Raw genomic sequence first — 15,029 nt, forward strand, 5'->3', positions numbered from 1 at the left:
ATATATGCCATCCGCCGTCAAACGAAGCTAACCCTGAGATTTTAGAGTGCAGAGGCCTCGGAACATAAGGTGTTTCGCATGAGTTTGAGATTTTATGTTTATTGTCCGCCCGGCCTTAAACGAGATAACCAGGGTTTCAGAACTGGGCGCGAACATTCGGCCAGGCCCGCCTTAAGAGCCAGTCTTCGTCGCTGCACTTATCTTAACGCCCTTAATTTGACTATTGCATGCTGACTATGATCACGACATCCTATGTCTGCATGTTCACCGGGAAAATATCGGCAACTAATTGCGGATATACGGAGTACAGGTAGGACATGTATTACCTGAATATTGCAGTTTGGGCCCATTTTGTACCCATGATCTCTCGCACGGTATGCCCGCCCATCTGGGCGATATCACAACTTGCCTCTTTGCCGCTTGTCCACGAACAAAGTACAGTTCATTTGCGACACCGTATTGGGTGGCCAACCACGCATACCCGCCGAAGGCGACGGGATGTGGGCTTCTACTTGGCACCATGACGAGTTTTGGCCTTCATATGCTCACTCCTTCCTCACATGGTAAGGGAGATGTACGATCTTATCTTGGCTGCGAACTTCTCCGCTTCAAACAATACTTATATTTGACGTACGATCGTATATACACGCGCGGCGGCCGTGTGATCGTCGGCCCAGAGAAGAAATCAATGCAATGAAACACGTAAGTACCAAGAGGCCCCTGGCTAATTGTCGTGACGCTACAAGGATCCTCTCCAGAATCATTTTGAAGATCTCCCAAGAAATACGAACACTCTGACATATTTACGCCTTGTGTTCCTGGCTTCATTCGGCTGAGTGGAACAACCTTTGGATATCATCGCTCAATGCCTCACGACGAAGGATTAAAATGCCTCGATCAGCATTGAGATTCCATCTGACTAGATGAGGGGTGAAAGAGGGGAAGAGGCATCAAGTCATACCATAGCAGCATCTGGTGCAAGGCGTCTATAGCCTTGCTGTTAGATTCGGTATTCTGGGAGTACGGAGATGTCGATTGCATATATTCCCCCGCTCTGTAACCATTTACCACTGGTGCACAGGCGATGTTTCTCGGATTTTGCGGGGTATATACATGACGCCGACGTTTCTGAATATTCACTATATATAGCCTGGCAAGGTACAGAATGTTTCCGCGACAGACGAGCCGCAAGTGCTGAAGATTCGTGTTGCTTATTTGAACTCTCGTTCTGCCGAACACCATGCGATGTTACCACGATGATCCCATACCCCAGGTCAAGAAACAAATCTGGCTACCAATAGAAGTGCTGCATCGTTGACTAGTTAGGGAGAACGTTCAGCCGCCTCAAGCCTTCGGGGCTACATTCTTAGGTTGGGGGAGATACATTTAGTACCACCAGAGGTTTCCTACGGTTGAATTGCTTCGTTGGCCTACGTTATTGCCCCCTTAATATATAGAGAATTCTCAAGAATCTTATGGCCCCGTCACAATCTCTAACATTTACTGTCTCATCGAGCTGGGAGTATATTTAAATATAGTACCAGTTAAGCAACAAGAGAGAAACAAAACTAATCTTGAAACAAGAAATTAACGTTCTCATATACTTCAGTATATGTGGTCGTGTGGCCCGAAAGACCCCTGCCAGGATATCGAAGGGTGTGCTATATCTCTGACGAAAATAGTCGACTTACCTAGTATCACAATAGTAAGTCACAAAGCCAGATGTAGATATCCGAATGTAGTGTCCGGAGTACCCCGTATTCATATTCTTATAATTGAAACTACCTAAGCACCCGGGATTTGGACAGCCATAGTGGCCAAATACCTGACATTGGAGCAGTGTCTCGTGTAAGAGCTGTGAGGTTGGGATTCTGATGCTTCTTCAGTTTGTTGAAGCCAAAAGTCATCTTCGTGTCTTGATATCGTATCTATGGTATACAACTTACACTAAATACATGTATTAACAAAATATTATTGGATAATATGATTAGGTCTGGTATCGTCTGTAATAGCATGACTCAGCAGCTGAATAAGCAACACTATATCTAATAACGTAATCCACATGCGAGCCGGCCACTCAAGCGAGCCGGCCACCAAATTGATTATATATAGATTAGTTGTCAGAATCTTCGTGTGTACGGCGTCTTGGCAGTATCAGGCCAACGCCACTCCCCCCTGCAGATCTGTTTGATTACGGCTCGTACATACGCTACGCCTTCCCCCATATATAGAGGCCAGATATGGCCTGTTTCCCTAGTTATTATCATCATTCATCGATATTAGGCCTATTTTTCGCTCTTTGCTATTGTATCTTGGGCTTATAGGCATTGATTTGCCGTTCCGCTGTGTCCCGTAGAGACGCCATAATCGTACCGATCATTAGCGCGCTCCGATATTAGTCAACTTTTTATATGATAATTAATATTAAAAAAAAAGTATTAAATTAAAAATTAAATAATACTAGGATTAGGATATCTTGTTCTTCTATATCTAAGAATATTATAATTACTATATTATGGTTAAGCTCATAATTATGGTTATAAGGCTGATGGTTTAGCTTTAGTAGACTGATTAATTATATATTTAGTAGATAAATTAGGGGGGGTAACAAGGCTTTAAGCTTCTTCTCTTATAATACCCCCTGGTTGTTGAATTCTATGATTAGATCTTATATATTTTTGCTTCTCTTTTTTATTTATAGTAAATATATCCTGATATTGCTTCTTTATTATTATTATAGTAACTATCCTATACTTATAGACCTTAATAATTTGATTAAAGCCTTTCTTAAATTATTTAAAGGGTTTTATATAGTCTTATCTAAAAAGGTTCTTAACCTTATTTGCTTATCTATATAACTAGTAAGGGTTACTAGGTGTTTATAGACTGTCACAAGCTGACGGCGCTCCTTGATTACCTAAAGGTGATCAGAGATTCACACCTGCCGTAAGACAGAAGGTATAAAGGTCTTAGGGAAAGCTTAAGTTAGAAGTAAGTTATTATAGGAGATGGCTTAGTACTAGGGTGAGATAGAATACTATAGCAAGACTATCCCTCAGTTCTAAGTGTGGCTTCAGTCAGTGCCTGGGTCGGATAAAGGCTGAAGGTCCTTATGAGTAGTAAAGACAAAGTTAACCTACGTTAATGGGCAAAGGGGTATTTAGTAAATATAGTATAAGATAACTGGAATGGTGCTTTATATTGAGTAGTATAGTAAAACTGTAGCTGGTTTGATCGCAAGTATAAGACTCTTGATCCTAAGGTAATGAGCGTCTTTATATATATGGTATATACCTAGTGGCTCTCCTGGCTCTCCTGGCTCTCTAGGCGAGTTGGGCGAGCTGGGCGAGCTGGTGGCTCTCCTGGATAGCTGGCTCTCTATAGCGAGTCGAGCGAGCCGGCTAGTCAGTAATTCATTCTTCTGGTGATCCTTCTGGATCAATTGTTGCAGCCTATGAAGTTGTGAGGCTGTTGGTCTGTAACATCATCCCCTCCTTTCTTATTAAGTCGTCCTGACGAGTCCTATTTATATTACACCCTTCTTCCTGGTACATTACCCTATGTTTCCTAGTTATTTATTCTTGACTAACCATGTTATCTAAAAAGTCTCTAAATAATCGCCTTCTTGCTGGCCATATTGCTTAGTTTGGTATCATGATGGCCGTCCGTTGTTCTCGTTGTGCCCGTCTAGGTAAGGAGTGTGTGGTGGATCCAAATTCAAAATCAAAAAGGTGTAGCAAATGTATTTGCTCAATAAAGAGGTGTAATATTGGTGAGTTAACGTTAGAGCTAGATTAGAATAAGTTGGTCTAGGCTACCGATCATCTTAAGTATAAGGAAGAGGAAGTTCGCACTGAGATCGCTTGAGTATTAATGCTATTTACTTATCTATTATGTCTTAAGAAGCAGAAAAAGCTCCTTCGATCTTATGCCAGGGATATAAATTGTGGAGGACCTAGAAGCCTATAAGGCGGAGCGTGAGCGTGCCGCTCTATTAGAGGATTAAGCTTATCTTTAATAAGAGGCTAATAATCCCTTCAACTTAACTTTTGGCGCTCCCTCCTCTAGCGATTTCTTTATTAAGTAGCTTCTCGAGGGTATTCCTTCTCCTGGTTCTTTACCCATTAATAGAAATCCTTCATCAGGCACTACAAATGCTTTAGGTGCCTAGCTGGTTCATAAGTATTTTCTAAAAAGTTATATCCTTTCTATTTAACCAAGTAGTGAATTCTTCTACTAATCACTTTCTTGTCCAGGATCTTTTTAACTTTATATTCTTTTTCTTGATTTTCTAGTTATATTTCTGGTTTATATGGTTTGGCGTTTTAGGGTGCTTTTTTAAGTAATAAGATATAAAATGTTAGGTGTATTTACATATGTTCTAGAAGTTAGAGTTTATAATTAAGTTGTCTAATTTTTTCCAAAATCTTAAATAGTCCCAGTTTCTTATAGTCTAATTTGTCACTTAGTCTTAATATTTTAATATTCCGTCAAAGTAGGAATACTTTTTCCCCCTTCTTAAAGTCTGGTACTTCTATATGCCGTTAGTTATAGTAGTGTTTTATTCTATAGTTCAAGAATTCGAGATCTAACTATAGGTGTTTATAGAGTTTGCGTATCTGTTCTGCTAAAACCTCTGCTTCTAAGGCGTGCGTCTTGCCTTCTTTTAGTATTTTTATTATTTCTATTTCTCTTCTATAATTTGTAAAGAAAGGTGTCATACCTATTAAGACGTTCTTTACTCCGTTATAGGCGAGCTATACTATTGGTAGTAGTGAAACCCAGTTATCCTATTTATAGTTGATATAGTATCTCAGATACTATTCCACTATTTGGTTTATCCTTTTGCTTTGTCCATCTATCTATAGGTAATATGCCGTCGAGGCTTTCTATTTAATCCCTATTCTTTTAGTGAGTGTTATCTAGAATTTACATATGAATCTTGTGTCTCTATCTGATATAATTTCATCTAGTAATCCTTTGTCTATAAAGATATGTTATAATAGAATATATGCTGTCTCCGGTGATGTGGTCTTTTCAATAAATAGTATGAAATAAGTATACTTTGTTAGTCTGTCTATGACTGTAAGTATCAAATTGTATTGAATGCCCATTCATGGCTCTATTAACTTTGGTAGCTTGACTATAAAGTCCATCGCTATTGATTTCTATGCTGTTTCCTTATATGGTATAGGCTGTAGGAGTCTATATGGCGCGTGTCATTCTGATTTATTTTATTAGCAAACTTCACACTCCTGGATATATTATCTGATCTCTCTCTACATTCCTGGCTAATAGTAGTTTTGTATAATTTGGTCTATGGTTTTTTTAATTCTGAAATATCCTGCAACTTTTGCGTCGTGGTTGTCTCTTAGTATTTATAGTTGTACTTCTCTGGGTATATATATCAGTCCTTGATATAGAAGTATTCCATTTTCTTTTTTATATTTTTTGTTGTTGTCCTTGATTTATTTAAATAAGGGATCTTTTATTATTGCTTTTTGTATTTCGTTTATTAGAGTGTCTTCCTCGGTCGTGACTGTTCGAGTAGCTCTCAATACTTGCTGATCTAAGATCATACCCTTAGTATCTGGATCTAGATACAATATTGCTCTGGATTCTCTTTTCTTTATTATTAAATCTGGTCCTCTGCTTAACGCGTCTACGAAGGCGTTCTCTATCCCTTTGCAGTGTTATATCTTGAAGTTGTAGTAGGCTAGTACCTTAGTGTACCATCTTGACTGTCAATGAGTGAGTTCCTTGGTTATCATAAAGTATATCAGATTCTAGTAGTCGCTAATAACTGTGGTCGGATGCCTTGCTCCTTGGAGCTCTTGTTTCTATCTCTTAAATGCTGTAACAATTGCTAGTAATTCTTTGTTATAGATATCATAATTCTGTTCTATAGGGGTTATGGTTCTTGCGTAGTATGTAACCAATCTTAGTTTTCCTATATCGTCTTTTTGTTGTAACTGTGCTTCGATCACACAGTCTGATGTATCTGTATTAAGATAACTCTCTTTGTTTAGGTTGAAGTGTATTCGCATGTCTCCTTGACTAAACTTTTCTTTAAGTTCTTTGAATGCTTGTTCTTTGTTGGTTCTCCAAATAAACTCTTTTGTCTTCCTGAATAGGTCTGTTAGGGGTTTTGCTGTTGCTGAGAATTTGTATATGTATTGTTGATAATAATTTGCTAGTCTGTGGAACTGTTGTACTTCTTTGACTGTTATTGGCGTAGGCCAATCGATAATGGCTCTGATCTTGTCTGAGTCCATCTAGATTCCTTCTGTTGACACGATATGTCCTAGGAACTTGACTGATTGTTTATAGAATTCATACTTTGATGCTTTAAGGTAAAGCTTATACTCTTTAAGTTTCTTGAGTACTTGCCTGACTTTTTCTGTGTGGTCTTCCTGGGTTCCTTTAGTAAATATCAGGACGTCGTCCAGGTATACTATTACAAATATATCCAAATATTCGCGTAGCACGTTGTTAATGAGTGCCTGGAACGTTGCTGGTGCGTTGGTTAATCCAAAAGGCATAACCAAGAATTCATATAATCCAAATCGTGTCCTGAATACTGTTTTCCATTCTTCACCTTCTTTTATTTATATCCGGTAGTAGGCTTCTCATATATCCAATGCCGTGAAGTATGTTATTCCTCTAAACCTATCTTATATCTCATCAATGAGTGGTAATGGGTATTGGTTCTTGATTATTATATCATTAAGTTGTCAGTAATCCACACATAATCGTAGACTTCCATCTTTCTTTGGTACAAAGATGATTAGGTATCCTGCTGGTGATTGCGATTGTCGTATGTATCCTTTTGCTAAGTTGTCGTTAATATATCTTTGTAATGCTTCGAGTTCTGTCTTGGTCAACCTGTATGTGGGTTTATATGCAGGCGTCTTCCCTTCCACTAGGGGTATCTCATGATCCCATGCCTGATGTTCCAGCAAGCTTTTTGATGGTTCTCGTTCTTTAAATACCTCGATTAAGTCGTGATACTCCTTCAGTATCTATTATTATAGTTTGTTTATTTCAGTAGCTTCCTCCGTTTGGTGAACCATTTCCTGCTTCTTTGTTAATTAATTGTTTGTAGTTCCTGTTATTCCCATTTCGACCTAGGGCGTCTTGCCCAGTATCTGACCTTAATCTCTTCTTTTGGTGTAGGTGGCCGCAAGGGTATCAGTCTTCTGATCAGAGTGGTGGTTTCTACCATCTAGTTATAATATGCCGTCTCTCTAGTTAATAGTTGGGTTATATTTTGCTAACTAAGGGTATCCCAAGACCATATTGTAACTCTCTAGGCTTATCACGTCGAAACATTCTGTTCCCTTGTACTATCCTTTGACGTGTACCTTCATACCTTTGGTTTCCTTATTGATTCTTTGGTTCCAATCTTTGTTAAGTCCTCCCAGTTTATATGGTTCCTTTTTCATTTAGGTATAAATCCCTGACTACTTTATAAATTCTAGATCTATAAAGTTCCTAGTAGCTCCTGAATCAATCAGTGCTCGCGCATTTAGCCCTATTAATTAGACTACTATCATCAAGTGATTCTTTCCTCTTGTCGTAGCTAGACTTCTGTCTGTTTTAAGTCCTGTAGACTGTCGAAATCGTCCATTTCCTATTATCTTGGTTTATTGATCATAAGCTTCGTTCTATGGTTCTTCAGTACTAGTTAAAGTCTGAATTTCCTTATTCAGTCCTTCCCAACTGAGTTTGTCTGTCGAGTCCTCGTCCGGGTACTCCATTATCTGTGTTGCTTGGTCCTTTTGACTCTCCTGGAGCTGTAGTTATTTTTGTAAGTGTCGTGTTGTCTTTAACTAATATCTGGTTGCCGCTTTTCCTTTAAACTATATGGTATATCCTTTATACTATATAGTGATTTGTTTGCCTATTTTCTAGTATAAGACTTCTAGTCGTTCGTGTGGTGTTATGTTTTCTTGGTCCGTTATATTGACACTTTTTCCATCTATCTATCCTGAGTACTTGTTGATGTGTACTAGATATTCCTTGTTGGTACAATACCTCTAGTGGATGTTCTTGCTGTCTCTGCACGATGGACATTTTATGTAGTTTTTGTAGTGAAATCTTTATCCTGATTTCCATATTTCTTTAAAGATGTGGTATTTGTAGTGGCAGTTCTACCTATATTCGTCGTGGCATGGGTGCCTGGGGTTTTTGACTTCCGTTTGTTTTTCCTTATTGTGTCTGAAACATAGTTCTTTTTCTTTGCACACTGTCTAGTGTTTGTTGGGTATCTGGTTATTATATTTCTCTCTTTGTTCCTGTAGTAGTTTGTGACTGTCTTTGAACGTTATTTATGGTGCTTTGTTTTCCTAATTGTTTGTTTCCTGCTTATCTTCATATTCTGATTCGGTTTCTCCTTCCGAGTCTGTTTATTCTGGTGTCACAATTCCTTGGTTCAGGCTTATTACTGGATTATATGTTTGTTATTCTATCATCGCGTTCTGTCGTATCAACGCTGGTTATTTTCCTTGTTTAATCCGTTTATCCTGTTTCTGCCATCCTTATTATTGCTATATATTAGGTACTTATTTATATGTGTCGTCAAGTTCATTTCCTGGTGGCTATAGATAGGTGACTTTCCTTGTTGCCCTAAGGTATTGTCTGACATTTTGTGAGTCTTGGTAGCCTCCTCTACCCTATTCCTTCTCGTGGCTACTAGTCTTAGACGTAGTAGTAGCGTTGAGGTGCTTCTTGGTATCCCCTTGTTTCTTCCTATAGTCTTTTGTGATATATCTAGGTTTCTCGTAGTAGAAATATAGCTTCTTGTCCCTGTATCTTTTGCTTTTCTTGGTATTATAAGGTCGTTTTTTGGTGGCGTCTAATTCTATGGGTGTGGTGCCGTAATCATTGCGTTTGTTTAATCCTTTGTATTGGTTTGCTTTCCAGAAAGTGTTCTTTCCTTGTCATATGTTTTGTAGGTTGTAGAGTTGATTGTCGATGCGTACTGCTATCTTAACCATTCATTTGAAACTGTTATATGGTCCCATCTTGATGGTTTCATATTGGGTTTCTGGTTTTAGTCCTTGTTTGAATATAGCCATTTTCTGCTCGTCGTCGTGGATTCCTAGTTCTTGACAGATCTGCTGTAGTTGCGCTGCGTACTGCGCTGCGTCCTTGGTTTATCTGAGTCTTTATAGTTTGCGTTATAGGGTCCTCTTTCTGTTAGTGTCTCTAAAGAATTGTCTGAGTACTTGTTTAAATTGTGTGTAGCTATTAAGTATATCCGCGTATAGTATGGGTCGTTCTCTAGTGTTAGTCTAGTCCTCGAGATATAGTTTGAATCATGTTGCCACTGCCTCTCGCATATAGGATCCTGCGAAGATAACTTTTTCTATATTAGTAACTCCTGGTTTAGTTACCAGATAGATATCGCATTCCCCTAGGAAGTGTTCCAGTTTGGCGCGGTCTCCTTTATAAATATTAGGTTTGTGGATCTTGATAGTAGTTCTCTTATCTCTGGTTCTGACTCTGAGTACATTAATGGCGTCTTTGTGACTTTTAACTTGTTCTAAAGTCTATTTAACAATATTTTTGCATTTATTAAGTAATCTTTGTTGTTCTTCTACTTATTTGTTGGTCTTATCCAGCTGCTTATCGTTAGGTTGCTCTTCGACTCTTTTTTCTAACTCGATGATTTTCTGTCGTATTTGCCCTAACAAGGCGTTGGTGTTGGTGGTTGGTCCACTTGCTGATGACATATTGGCTCGTCTTACTTTGGTATATTCCTGTAGTTAGTATGCTCTCAGGGGTAGGGTGATACGTACCTAGTTTTGTCCTTCTTAATATATAATTGTAAGTCACTCGGGTCGGAGTGTCTATAATAGTATGATGGCTCTAGTAAGTTGGAATTACTTTTGCCTCTTTGTAACCATGAAGTCAGGGCTCTATCAAGTTGAAATTGATTATGCCTCTTTGTAACTGTGAAGTCGGGGCTCTATCAAGTCGAAATTGATTATGCCTCTTTGTAACCGTGAAGTCGGGGCGATCAATGTCACAAGCTGACGGCGCTCCTTGATTACCTAAAGGTGATCAGAGGTTCACACCTGCCGTAAGACAGAAGGTACGAAGGTCTTAGGGAAAGCTTGGGTTGAAGGTGAGTCATTGTAGGAGACGGCTCGGTACCAGGGCGAGATAGAATACTATAGCGAGACTATCCCTCAGTTCCAAGTGTGGCTTCAGTCAGTGCCTGGGTCGGATGAAGGCTGAAGGTCCTTATGAGTAGTAAAGACAAAGTTGACCTGCGTTAATGGGCAAAGGGGTATTCGGTGAATATAGTATAAGACAACTGGAATGGTGCTTTGTATTGAGCAGTATGGTAAAACTGTAGCTGGTTTGATCGCGAGTATAAGACTCTTGATCCTAAGGTAATGAGCGTCTTTATATACATGGTATATATCTAGTGATAGGTACGATAGTTCTCCGCCAAGGGGTTCCTATCACTCCTATCGGTTGTTGTGATAGTATCGATAGGAAGCTGCCAAGCCCGTCCTATCGGTCCTATCGCTATTGGTCACGTGACTGGTGCCCTCAAGGTCTGGCCCGTGATCCTCCCGTCCAATGAGTGTATATCCTGGGGCTGCGCCGCAGGTGGTCTGTAACAAGTCAGAACCAGAGATAAGAGAACTACTATTAAGATCCATAAACCCAATACTTATAAAGGAGACCGCGCCAAACTAGAACACTTCCTAGAGGAATATAATATCTATCTAGCAATTAAACTAGGAGTCACTAATATAGAAAAAGTTATCTTTATAGGATTCTATATATGAGAGGCAGTAGCAATATGGTTCAAACCATATCTCGAGGACTAGACTAACACCAAAGGATGACCCATACTATACGCGGATATACTCAACAGCTACACATGATTTAAACAAGTACTTAGACAATTCTTTAAAGACACCAACAGAAAGAGGACCCTATAACGCAAACTATAGAGACTCAGATAAACCAAGGACGCAGCGCAGTACGCGGCATAACTACAGCAGATCTATCAAGAATTAGGAATCTATGACGATAAGCAGAAAATGGCTATATTTAAACAAGGACTAAAACCAGAAACCTAATATGAAACCATCAAGATGGGACCATACAACAGTTTTAAATAAATGGTTGAAATAGTAGTACGCATTGACAATCAACTCTACAATCTATGGAACATATGACAAGGAAAGAACACTTTCTGGAAAGCAAACTAATATAAAGAGTCAAACAAACGCAGCGATTACGGCACTATACCCATGGAATTAGACGCCACTGAAAAACGACCTTATAATACTGAGAAAAGCAAAAGATATAGGGACAAGAAGCTATATTTCTACTATGAGAAACCTAGACATATTATAAAAGACTATAGGAAGAAATAAGGGGATACCAAGAAACACCTCAACGCTACTACTACATCTAAGACTAGTAGCAACAAGAAGGAGTAAGGTAGAGGAGGCTACCAAGACTCACAGAACGTCAGACAATACCTTAAGGCAACCAGCAAGAGACCTACTCTGATACGACAGAACACAGTCGTAGGGTATGGATCAAGTTCTAATGGACTCACGGAGGAAGAATACCAAAGACTCCTAAGATGCCAAACTGACAGAATCACAACAGAATAGCACAATGATCTATTATGACAAGAATTACAAACACTAGAAAAACACAGACGAACCGTCACGGAAAGATCAGAACTACCAACAGACGTCGAACACGACTTAACGACAGGGCCCAACCAAGGAATTGTGACACCAGGACAAACAGACTTGGAAGGAGAAACCGAATCAGAATACGAGGATACGCAGGAAACAAATAACTGGGAAAACGAAGCACCACGGATAACATTCAAAGATAGTTATGAACAACTAAGGGAACAAAGAGAGAAATGCGATAACCAGATACCCAATGAACACTGAACAGTGTGCAAAGAGAAAGGACTATGCTTCAGACACAACAAGGAAAAACAGACAGAAGTCAGAGACCCCAGGCACCCATGCCATGATGAATATGGGTGGGACTGCCACTACGAATACCACATCTTTAAGGAAACATGGAAATCAGGACGAAGATTTCACTACAAAAACTACATGAAATGTCCATTGTGCAGAGACAGCAAGAACATCCACTAGAGGTATTATATAGACAAGGAGTGTCTGGTACACATCGACAAATACTCAGGATGGATAGATGGAAAAAGTGTCAATATAACGGACCAAGAAAACATAACGCCACACGAACAACTAGAAGTCTTATACTGGAAAACAGGCAAACAAATCACTATGCAGTATGAAGGACATACCACACAGTTCGAAGGAAAAGCAGCAACCAGATATTGGTTAAAGACAACACAACACTTACAAAAACAACTACAGCTCCAAGAGAGTCAAAAGGACCAAGCAACACAGACAACGGAGTACCCAGACGAGGACTCAATAGACGAACTCAGTTGGGAAGAACTGAATAAGGAAATTCAGGCTTTAACTAGTACTGAAGGACTGTATAACGGAACTCATGATTAACAAACCAAGACAATAGGAAACGGACGATTTCGACAGTCTACAGGACTTAAAACAGGCAGAAGTCTAGCTGCGACAAGAGGAAAGAATCACTTGGCGATAGTAGTCCAATTGGCAGAGCTAAACGCGCGAGCACTGATCAATTCAGGAGCTACTGGAAACTTTATAGATCTGGAATTTGTGAAATAGTCAGGGATTCATATCTAAGCAAAGAAGGAACTATACGAACTGGGAGGTCTTAACAAAGACTGGAAACAAATTATCAACAAAGAAGCCAGAGGTATAAAGGTACACATCAAAGGACGGTACAAGGGAACAGAATGTTTTGACGTGACAAGCCTAGGGAGTTACAATATTGTCTTGGGACACCCTTGATTAGCAAAACACAACCCGACTATTAACTGGAGAGATGGCACATTGTGACTAGATGGTGGAAACCGCCGCTCTGACCAGAAGACTGATACCCTTGCGGCCACCCGCACCAAAAGAAGGGATCGAGGTCAGATACTGGGCAAGACGCCCCAAGTCGAAACGGGAACGACAGGAACTACAAACGATCGATCAACAAAGAAGCAGGAAACGGTTCACCGAACGGAGAAAGCTACTGAAATGGACAAACTACGGCAACAGATACCAAGAGAATATCACAACCTAATCGAGGTATTCAGAGAACAAGAACCATCAGAAAGCTTGCCGGAACATCAGGCATGGGATCATGAGATACCTCTAGTGGAAGGGAAGACGCCTACATATAAACCCACATATAGATTAACTGAGACAGAACTCGAAGAACTACAGAAATACATCGACAGCAACTTAAAAAAAGGATATATACGACAATCAACATCACCAGCAGGATACCCAATCATCTTTGTACCAAAGAAAGATGGAAGTTTACGACTATGCGTGGACTACAGACAACTCAACGACATAACAATCAAGAACCGATACCCATTACCACTCATCAATGAGATACAAGACAGATTCGGACATATTGTGTCGACAGAAGGAATCCAGATGGACCCAGACAAGATCAAAGCCATTATCGATTGGCCTACGCCGACAACAGTCAAGGAAGTACAACAGTTCCACGGACTAGCGAATTATTATTAACAATACATACACAAATTCTTAGCAACAGCGAAACCCCTGATGGACCTATTCAGGAAGGCAAAAGAGTTTATTTGGGGAACTAACAAAGAACAAGCATTCAAAGAACTTAAAGAAAAGTTTAGTCAAGGAGACATGCAAATATACTTCAACCCAAACAAAGAGAGTTATCTTAATACAGACGCATCAGACTATGCGATCGGAGCACGGTTACAACAAAAAGACAATACAGGAAAACTAAGATTAGTTACATGCTATGCAAGAACCATGACCCCTATAGAACAGAATTATGATATCCATGACAAAGAGCTATTAGCAATTATTACAGCATTTAAGAGATGAAAGCAAGAGCTCCAAGGAGCAAGGCATCTGACCACAGTTATTAGCGACCACCAGAATCTGACATACTTTATAACGACCAAGGAACTCACTTGTTAATAGTCAAGATGGTACACTGAGGTACTAGCCTACTACAACTTCAAAATATAATATTGTAAAGGAACAGAGAACGCCTTCGCGGACGTGTTGAGCAGGAGACCAGATTTAATGATAAAGAAAAGAGAATCTAGAGCAATATTGCATCTAGATCCAGATATCAAGGGTATGATCTTAGATCAGCAAGCATTGAGAGCTACTCGAACGGTCACGACCAAGGAAGACACTCTAACAAACAAAATATAAAAAGCAATAATAAAAGATCCTTTATTCGAACGAATCAAGGACAACAACAAAAAATACAAGAAGGAAAACGGAATACTTCTATATCAAGGCTTGATATATATACCCAGAGAAGTATGACCACGAATACTGAGAGACAACCACGACGCAAAAGTTGCAGGACATTTCGGAATTGAAAAAACCATGAACCAAATTACGCAAAACTATTATTAGCCAGGTATGTAGAGAGAGATCAGACGATACATCTAGGAGTGTAAAGTTTGCCAATGAAACAAATCAGAACGACACGCGCTATATGGACTCCTACAGCCTATACTATACAAGGAAACAGCATGGAAATCAATAGTGATGGACTTTATAGTCAAGCTACCAAAGTTAATAGAGCCACGAACGGGCATTCAATACGATTTGATACTTACAATCATAGACAGATTAATGAAGTATACTTATTTCATACCATTTATCGAAAAGACTATATCACTAGAGATAGCATATATCCTATTATAACATGTCTTCGCAGACAAAGGATTACTAGACAAAATTATATCAGACAGAGACACAAGATTCATATATAAATTCTGGACAACACTCACTGAAAGAATAGGGATTGAACAGAAAGCCTCAACAGCATATCACCCACAGACAGACGGACAAAGCAAAAGGATGAACCAAATAATGGAACAGTACCTAAGATGC

Source organism: Arthroderma uncinatum (assembly GCF_011692745.1).
Source record: "Arthroderma uncinatum strain CBS 119779 chromosome Unknown scaffold4, whole genome shotgun sequence".
NCBI classification, from domain to species: domain Eukaryota; kingdom Fungi; phylum Ascomycota; class Eurotiomycetes; order Onygenales; family Arthrodermataceae; genus Arthroderma; species Arthroderma uncinatum.